The sequence below is a fragment of the Pseudophryne corroboree genome, unplaced genomic scaffold (assembly GCF_028390025.1).
Source record: "Pseudophryne corroboree isolate aPseCor3 unplaced genomic scaffold, aPseCor3.hap2 scaffold_1008, whole genome shotgun sequence".
Taxonomy (NCBI): Eukaryota; Metazoa; Chordata; class Amphibia; order Anura; family Myobatrachidae; genus Pseudophryne; species Pseudophryne corroboree.
In genome coordinates this window covers 94160-104298 of record NW_026967635.1, presented here as the reverse complement: position 1 = coordinate 104298, position 10139 = coordinate 94160, and positions in this window count along the sequence as shown.

Here is a 10139-nt window from a genome sequence, read left to right as displayed (position 1 = left end):
TTCCAACTGTGGACCTCATTCATTATCCGCATAACACTCGGTCAAAAGCATAAATACAAAAAACAAGTTAATTGGCATTAATGATCCTTAATCATATTGCTCCCTAACCGCCAATTATTGTGATATTTGAAAAAGATCACATAAATATAAAATAATGTAAAGTTAGAGTAACCCAATATGGAAAAGACACAATTGTCACCTCAATTAATAAAGTATCGAGGTCCTTTAGAATAACAGTATAGGCTTGTATTAGAGAGAACAGTATTTACCTCAATTGATCAAGCATGAGCGTCCCTGGAGCAACAATGGTGGTCATTCCGAGTTGATCACTCGTTGCCGATTTTCGCTATATTGCGATTTTCCGCTTACTGCGCATGCGCAATGTACGCAGTGCGACTGCGCCAAGTAAATTTGCTATGCAGTTAGGTATTTTACTCACGGCATTACGAGGTCTTTTCTTTGTTCTGGTGATCGTAATGTGATTGACAGGAAGTGAGTGTTTCTGGGCGGAAACTGGCCGTTTTAAGGGTGTGTGTGAAAAAATGCTGCCGTTTCTGGGAAAAACGCGGGAGTGGCTGGAGAAACGGGGGAGTGTCTGGGCGAATGCTGGGTGTGTTTGTGACGTCAAACCAGGAATGAAACTGACTGAACTAATCGCACTGGCAGAGTAAGTCCCGAGCTACTCAGAAACTGCTAAGAAATTTCTACTCGCAATTTTGCGAATCTTTCGTTCGCAATTTTGCTATACTAAGATTCACTCCCAGAGGGCGGCAGCTTAGCGTGTGCAATGCTGCTAAAAGCAGCTAGTGAGCGAACAACTCGGAATGAGGGCCAATATACTGTAAGCTTGTGATAAAGATAACAGAAACGCTGATGTGTTCTAATTGCTAAAACGTTTGTTGCTTATGTAAGTGGTAGCAACACTGTTATTTTATGATTGCCACATTGTTAGAATTTTTTGTTGAAGAAAACGATTGATACAATTTGATTCAGCAGATTGTGCAGTAACATAGTTATTTGCATAGGTATTTCCAGTTAAAACAGGAATACATAATTGTGTACCTGCACTGTATAATGTACTGTAAATAAAAAAAATAAGACAGACAGAACACTTCTGCTGTTGGTGTTAGATGCTGATCGTAACCCTGATGCCAAAGGACAGTGCAGGGAGACTACAACAAATTCGCCAATGAGAGAGTGCTGAAAAATAGGAAAAAATATTGAGCTAATATGTGAGGTAAATTACCGAGAGTGTAGTACAGTATATAGTGATAGAGGGTCCCTTCTGCTGTCTGCGTTAGGGGGAACGGGTCACCCTGATACTAAAAAGATTTTCCGTGTGCCTTTCACGATCGCTGATAAGAGCAGGACCAGAAAAAAATGTGTGCATTTACATCCCTGTGGACATTTTCAAGCGTGCCCCCCAAAAAGTATATTTTCAGTGTGACATTGTGTGAGCTCACCCGTGCTGTTCCACGGACCCCGGGATGTACTGTTTATGTTGTATTTTATATTGTGCTATACCTAGTGTCACCCTCTCCGTGTAACCCACTGCTGTCATCCTATCCACAGCATCACCCTCTCCCTGGCACCCACTTCTGTCACCCTCTCCCTGGTGTCACCCTCTCCCTGTCTCCCAATGCTGTCAGTGTCACCTTCTCTCTGGCACCCACTTCTGTCACCCTCTCCCTGGTGTCACCCTCTCCCTGTCTCCCAATGCTGTCAGTGTCACCTTCTCTCTGGCACCCACTTCTGTCACCCTCTCCCTGGTGTCACCCTCTCCCTGTCTCCCAATGCTGTCAGTGTCACCTTCTCTCTGGCACCCACTTCTGCCACCCTCTCCCTGTCTCCCAATGCTGTCAGTGTCACCTTCTCTCTGGCACCCACTTCTGTCACCCTCTCCCTGGTGTCACCCTCTCCCTGTCTCCCAATGCTGTCAGTGTCACCTTCTCTCTGGCACCCACTTCTGTCACCCTCTCCCTGTCTCCCAATGCTGTCAGTGTCACCTTCTCTCTGGCACCCACTGCTGTCACCCTCTCCCTGGCATCACCCTCTCCCGCGATCACGTGATCGAGTCCGGTCACGTGATCTCGGGCGGGATCATACAAATCTTCCATCTGGGTCCCAATTGGCGGATCTCTCTCATGTGATTGATCACGATCACATGATACAATACATTGATATATTCTTTTATGTTTTTTAAATCTTTTCAGTACTCGTTTTTAATAAATACAATATGCTTTAGGTGTGTTTCTAAAATGATTGCCTTCTGATGTATCTTTTTAATTGTTTTGTGAAATGCATATAAACAAAAAATTGGTAGGACCAACAGATGTTTTCCAATCAACCCTAATGAATAAGGGTATATAAAACCCACTGTTTGGATTCCTGACTTATGCTCCTGAGGAAGCTGGCACCCATTAAGACCAGCGAAACGCGTTGAGCTTCAGCCTGTAGGACCACAAATATCAGCACTGCCATCCACCTCCTGGCATATTTTTGGACCTTTCAAACTTCCACTAGGATGAAATTCCGACACAAGTTCTTCATCTGACTTGGATTCATCTCCTCACTGCCATTTGGTTCTCCATTGCTAAAGAGACCTAGGGGACTTAACTGGAATCAAGTCTGGTAAATTATCTTACATCTAATTGAACTTGTGGGCAAATGTGGAATAGTGTCCTAGCCAGGATTTGTGGACATCATCTTTAAATGAGCTAATTTAGTGGGATCCTACCAAGTGCTTTTCATCATTTGTTTATAGCAATTGCTTTTGTTTTTATATCTTCATATGTGATAATGTTTATTAAATATAACAACATGTTTTAAATTTAATTTTATTAATTGAGTTATTTATCTCACACTCGATCTCAGCCGGCGCCAGTACTTTTCTCTTGTTTACCTGTATATTTTAGGGAATTGACCTTCCCTGTACAGGCTGCCGCTGACAGCGCACTTCATTTGTATATTTTCTTTCTTTTACCATTTTGGTCACGAAGTGCAGCAGTCATGAGCTGTTTTTCGAATTTGAGTGAACGTAACAACAGAAGGCAATCATTTTGGTCTCACTTAGATGAACCACAAGTAGATATGACTGTATCTGATGACACTGATTTTTATAAAAAATTATTTAAATTAGAGGATATGCTTAAGGCAGAATCAAGGAATTGGTTGGATAGTATTAATCTCCAACAATACCTAGATAAAAAAATGATCCCTAGGGGCCTTAGGTTATTTAAACCCTCCATATTCCAAAATGATGTGGAATATCAAAAAGAATGGGACCATCTTTTGGACAACTGTTCCTTTGCACTAATGGGTTTAATAATCAGGTACAGAACATCAAAGGTACAAATAATAGAAAAAGAGATAGAAGAAATAAAAAGAACCATGGATAGAAGCGATAAAAGATTAGAAGAGAAAGATAAAACCATTAATGACAGGGTTGTTAAATATGAGCGCAACATCATGGAAACCAAACAGAAAAAATTTAGAAGAGATTTATTAGATTATGAGAATGATCAAGTTAGAACTTTTAGGGATAGGAGGAGACAACCTTCTGGAGCAATAGGGGAAAAACGGGAATTTTCGAATAATTCAGGGAAGAAAAATTGGGGGAAAAACTATAGACGGGATCATTCCAATACACGCAGAAATGAAAGATTTCCAGATCAACAAACACGAGGAGAAACTAGGTGGGCTAGAAATCAATATTCCAAAAGACCCCATTATAACAGTGAATATCGGGATAGTCCAAAGGGTAGAGAGAGAAATGGTTCTGGGGAACATTTTTTAGGAGCACGCCCAAAGACAAAATTTTGGGATTCAACAAAAAACAACACCTGGGGGACTCCAAAAAGGAGACGAGATTCAAACCAAGAGGAAGAAGAGCGGGTAGATGTAGAAAAAGAAAGGAAAAATCCAAGAAGAATCTAGATATAACTTATAATATATCCAACAAAAGACAATGTGTGTTTAACTTGTCTTCAAAAGAACTTAGCAGTTCTGAACTTTCCTTATTGGAAAGGGGCCTAAAATTTGCTCCTACAAATGGACCCAACATGTTTGATCTTTTTGTGGAATTAAACCGATATGTCCGCACTATGTGCAGAAAGAAATATTTTGCAAATAAAAAATTGGCCAAAAATACTGACACCTCCATCCCAGTGGTTTTAGACACTAATGATGACATTATTTTGGCTTCCCTAGAGGAACTATGGGAACAAAACCATGTAGAGGGCGATTCTCCACAACAACTAAAAATTTACGATCATGGAAAAGAATCCATGCTCTTTAAGAGAAAATCTGAGTTTTTTCCCATATACGCTAAAAGCAGTTCAATAGAGTCTTTCTATAAAATAACATTAGAAGACTTTAAAGAACTGGTAGGACAGAAACAGAGTAAAAATAATTTCTCATCTAATTTAACCAGGGAGGAGAAAAGAGCCCTTAAGAAACTGACCCAAGACAACACCCTTGTCATAAAAGAAGCAGACAAGGGTGGGGGTCTTGTGGTCATGAATAGGGCGGACTATATCGGTGAAGCCAATCGACAATTAAATGATAGGAATTTCTATCACATTTTGGAAAAAAATCCCACTGAGACTTTTTTGAGGGAGATTAAAAATATGTTGGATCTGGCTCTTTTTTCGGGGGTCATATCCAGGGAAGAATATGGTTTCCTACTACCTCAATTTCCTGTTTCCCCCACTTTTTATTTTTTACCTAAAATTCACAAGTCCCTCACTTCACCTCCAGGGAGACCCATCATTTCGGGAATAGGCTCCATCACTTCCAACCTTTCCTTTTATGTAGATTCCTTCCTTCAGTCACGTGTTTCAGTACTGAGGTCTTACATTAAAGACACCACCGATTTTCTCAATAAAATATCCAATATACAATGGAAAGCTAATTATTACTTTTTAACACTAGATGTGCAATCTTTATATACACACATTCCCCACTCAGAAGGACTTGATGTTATTTGCAGAAAACTGTCTTTGGATGGAGACCTCAGTCCTGACCACCAATCTTTCATTCTTCAGGCCATATCCTTCATTCTTTCTCACAATTATTTTTTATTTTTATCCACGTATTATTTACAGGTGATGGGAACGGCCATGGGGACCAGGTTCGCCCCCAGCTATGCTAACCTGTACATGGGTGACCTTGAGGACTCCCTCATTTGGGGCAGCAGCTGGGAGGGGAACCTGGTCTTCTATGGCCGTTACATAGATGATCTCTTTATTATTTGGGATGGGGATCTATCTAGCATTTTTTCCTTCGTTTCACATCTCAACCACAACACATATAATTTATCCTTCACTTCTGAACACAGTAGAGAACGTATTGATTTCCTGGATGTGACCCTCGAGATTGTTGATAACAAAATTATCACATCAAATTTCATTAAGCCTGTAAATACTCTATCGTATTTGCATTATGAGAGCGCCCATTTTGCCCCTTGGAAACATAACATCCCCAAGGGGCAAATGATGCGACTCAGACGTAATTGCTCGAACATTGATACTTTTTCTAAACAGGCTAACGAATTAATGAATTCTCTGAGACAAAGAAAATACCCTGAAAGTCTTCTTCAACAAGCCTACAGTGAGGTATATAATATGGATAGGATCAAACTCCTTAATCCTAAAATTAAGGATAAAGCCTCTGAAAACCAACAAGAACATGATATTACCAATGAACGACAATTAGCCTTTGTCTGTAAATACAATAATGCAGCTCATGATATTCGATCCATTATTGCTAAAAATTACAGAGTCCTAAAACAAGATCGTACTCTTAATCAGATTCTTCCCGCCAAACCTCGAGTAGTCTTTAAGAAGAATCAGTCCCTAAAGACCATTCTAGCACCTACCTTTTTGGATCCTATGAAATCAACAAAGGAGAATCCTATGGGATGCATGTGGTTACCGACTAAACCCACAGGGTGTTATAACTGTGGGAAAACTCGATGTACCACATGTACCCATATGCCCAAAAAGACATGCTCACTCACCCTACCCGGTAATAACGAACAATATCAATTAAAAACCTTTATGAATTGTAATTCAAATTACGTTATATATCTTTTAACATGCGGCTGTGGCCTTAATTATGTGGGAAGAACTACGAGACCCATGCATGTTAGGTTCATGGAGCATCGCAGGAACATCATTAAGAAATATGAGAAACATAGTATATCCCGACATTTCACACAAGCACACATGGGAGACCCGAGTAGCCTGTCGGTCATTTGTGTTGAACACGTCACCCCCACACCAAGGGGAGGGGACAGGTTCACCAAACTTTGTTCCAGGGAAGTCTTTTGGATTCTGAAATTTGGTTCCTTATACCCTGATGGACTCAATGAGAACATAGAGTTAAACACAATACGATAACTCATAATTGGGCTCCCAGTATTATCACTGGAGGAAATATAGATACATATATATATACAAAACATTGGTGCCTAGAGATTGTCATCTTATATATAACATATTTTTTCGTTCTCTTCTTTGCTTATACTATATGTTTAATTTTATGACATATAAATTAAATTAGGGTTATTATACCATGTATATATGTCTTTTAAATAATTATTTCCCAATGAGAGAATATATATGAATACTAGAAGAAGTTGATTATAATTATCCTTTTTTATGTATATATATGTGTTTTTACTTTTCCTACCCATGTGTAGTACAAACTGATCTCTCTCCCCCCCTATCTCTTCTTTAATAAGTGTAATTAGGACCATCTCGCTTTATCCCACTAGAAATATCCACCATATTAACATCCATTATATAATATATAAGTATCACTAGTGGATTTTTAAATATATATACATATATGTACTATATATATATATATTATTTGTATGAATCACAATCAGTCTTGTGAACAAATGAAAAATGTAGATTTCATACCAATGTTCCGATTAATATATACATATTTATTTCTTTGGTTTGGAGATTTCTTTTGGTTTATGAATTGTGTTGTTTATTAATATCGTTAGGATTGTGCTTTACCTGTCATGATAAATCATTTTCTGATTCAAATGCATATTACATTTAGAGATACTATCTCGTTTGATATTTGCCACATGTATGCGCTCCAGCAGAATAACAAACTCTTCCGTATCTGTGAACCGCATAATTCATCTCCACGGTCACGTGATCGGGTTTTGTCACGTGATCTTGGGCGGGACAAAAAAACTCTTCCGTATCAGTGAACCGCACGATCCACTTCCGCGATCATGTGATCGAGTCCGGTCACGTGATCTCGGGCGGGATCATACAAATCTTCCATCTGGGTCCCAATTGGCGGATCTCTCTCATGTGATTGATCACGATCACATGATACAATACATTGATATATTCTTTTATGTTTTTTAAATCTTTTCAGTACTCGTTTTTAATAAATACAATATGCTTTAGGTGTGTTTCTAAAATGATTGCCTTCTGATGTATCTTTTTAATTGTTTTGTGAAATGCATATAAACAAAAAATTGGTAGGACCAACAGATGTTTTCCAATCAACCCTAATGAATAAGGGTATATAAAACCCACTGTTTGGATTCCTGACTTATGCTCCTGAGGAAGCTGGCACCCATTAAGACCAGCGAAACGCGTTGAGCTTCAGCCTGTAGGACCACAAATATCAGCACTGCCATCCACCTCCTGGCATATTTTTGGACCTTTCAAACTTCCACTAGGATGAAATTCCGACACAAGTTCTTCATCTGACTTGGATTCATCTCCTCACTGCCATTTGGTTCTCCATTGCTAAAGAGACCTAGGGGACTTAACTGGAATCAAGTCTGGTAAATTATCTTACATCTAATTGAACTTGTGGGCAAATGTGGAATAGTGTCCTAGCCAGGATTTGTGGACATCATCTTTAAATGAGCTAATTTAGTGGGATCCTACCAAGTGCTTTTCATCATTTGTTTATAGCAATTGCTTTTGTTTTTATATCTTCATATGTGATAATGTTTATTAAATATAACAACATGTTTTAAATTTAATTTTATTAATTGAGTTATTTATCTCACACTCGATCTCAGCCGGCGCCAGTACTTTTCTCTTGATCACCCTCTCCCTGTCTCCCAATGCTGTCAGTGTCACCTTCTCTCTGGCACCCACTTCTGTCACCCTCTCCCTGGTGTCACCTTCTCTCTGTCACCCAATGCTGTCATCCTTTCCCTGGTGTCACCCTCTCTGTCTCCCAATGCTGTCAGTGTCACCTTCTCTCTGGCACCCACTTCTGTCACCCTCTCCCTGGCATCACCCTCTCCCTGTCTCCCAATGCTGTCAGCGTCACCCTCTCTGTCACCCACTGCTGCCACCCTCTCCCTGGCATCACCCTCCCCCCTTAATATTTATTATTTATATTACCAAATTTACAATATATTAGCCGCCTGCTCATCACAAGTTTGGCAGTGGCTGCATCGGACTGAGATGCAAATTAGTGGCAGGGGGGCCAGGACGGTTGATGGCGGCAATTTTGTAGTAGATTGGCATAGGCAGCAGCCATTAGCAGCAGCAGCAGTGGGTATTGGCTTGTGGGGCAATAGAAGACATCAGCTCAGCGGTGGTAGGGGTTATCGGTGGGCCTCAGCGTACATTATGGCTGCAGTGCCTCACCAGCCACTGACCTCACCGCACGCCACTGATACCCGGTGTTGTAATTCTTGACCTCCTCGACTCTTAGCCAACAGCAGGATCACCACATTCTCCCTGAATCATTTCTTTTGCTTATTCTTCTGATCTGTGTACCGTTTCCCTTTATTCATTATAGATCCAAAGTTGGTCAATACTAATCAGGATCTACATTTTTTACTATAATTCGGTTCAATGACCCTTGGAGGTCTTATTAATACAAGCTGAGCTTGTGCTGGTGGGATAGGATTAGGATGTAGAGCCAGAGTGTCTACATCCCTCCTGAAGTCTACTAATATAGACTAACCAGAACATTTCCAATTTTCTAAAAAATGTCTACATTTCCTTAATTTTAATAATTGTGGTGGACTATATAAGTGTGGATTTTTTTCTTAGAGTTATGAGTTAATAAAAGTTATGTTTTAATATCTTCATACTAACAAATATAAACAAGAGTGCACCCACACAAGAGTCTTCTGTAAATCCTTTTCTTCCAGGTTGTTTCTGACTCTGGGAGCACCACCAGACTTATCAATCAAAATACGAATCATTCGTACATATCATATGTTATTCTGGTACTCTATCATTATTGTTATCACTATTTTTTCTGTACCTTCAGAAAACTGGTGCGGAATCACGTCTACTTTGTGAGATACAATCTATATCGTCTAAGGCATCCAGTTGCCGCATAAGAGCTGCTATCTAATAATCAATATATTTGGTGCTCATTTAATACATGTAGCATTGCATTAGCACCTGATTTAGCTAGGTAATTATATCTTGCATTTTGTCACCTTACTGACGTGACAGGCTCAGCTGTCAGTCATGCAGACCCACTGCGCCCACTCTCTCCGTACTCATACATACATGCCTTTCTGGGAGTGTCTCGTCCTGGTTGTCAGTGAGACAGTATCTCTGGCACAGCTGTGTAATCATGATGTGAGTGTGTGTGTGTGCTGAGTAGTGAGTACTGCTAGCAGCAAGCCTCACAGCTTAACTGCAGTGTAGCAGTGGGGTGTGGGGGGGGAGAAGGGGGTTGCTACACCAATGAGTCAAGGAATGGAGTAGTTGGATGGGACTCACACAGCAGGTGGTGAAAAGCTTAAAAAGGAGGAGTGGTTGGAAGGGGAAGGAACTGGTAGGTGTAGAAGGGATTAGTGAGGGTAAGGACTCTCAAGGGAAATTGGAGTGGGAGCCCACAGGTTCCAAACTGGGTAAAGAGCAGCTTTTAGGAAGGAAATTGGTGAGCCAGACCCTGTGGTTGACCATTCTCTGCCTCATGTCGGGTGGATCCTTGGACTCTCCAGTTCATCAGGAGGCTGTGGATTCTTCTTGCCCACTACCTAGTGGTTCTGTGGTCATCTCAGGCCATGAACCTCCCAGATAAACATGAAATGGTCATGAAGGTGGTCCTGGGCTCTGTGAAGGAGGAGGTGGAAAAAGCAAAGGAAAGTTGTGTCCCTTCTGAAGGGGCAA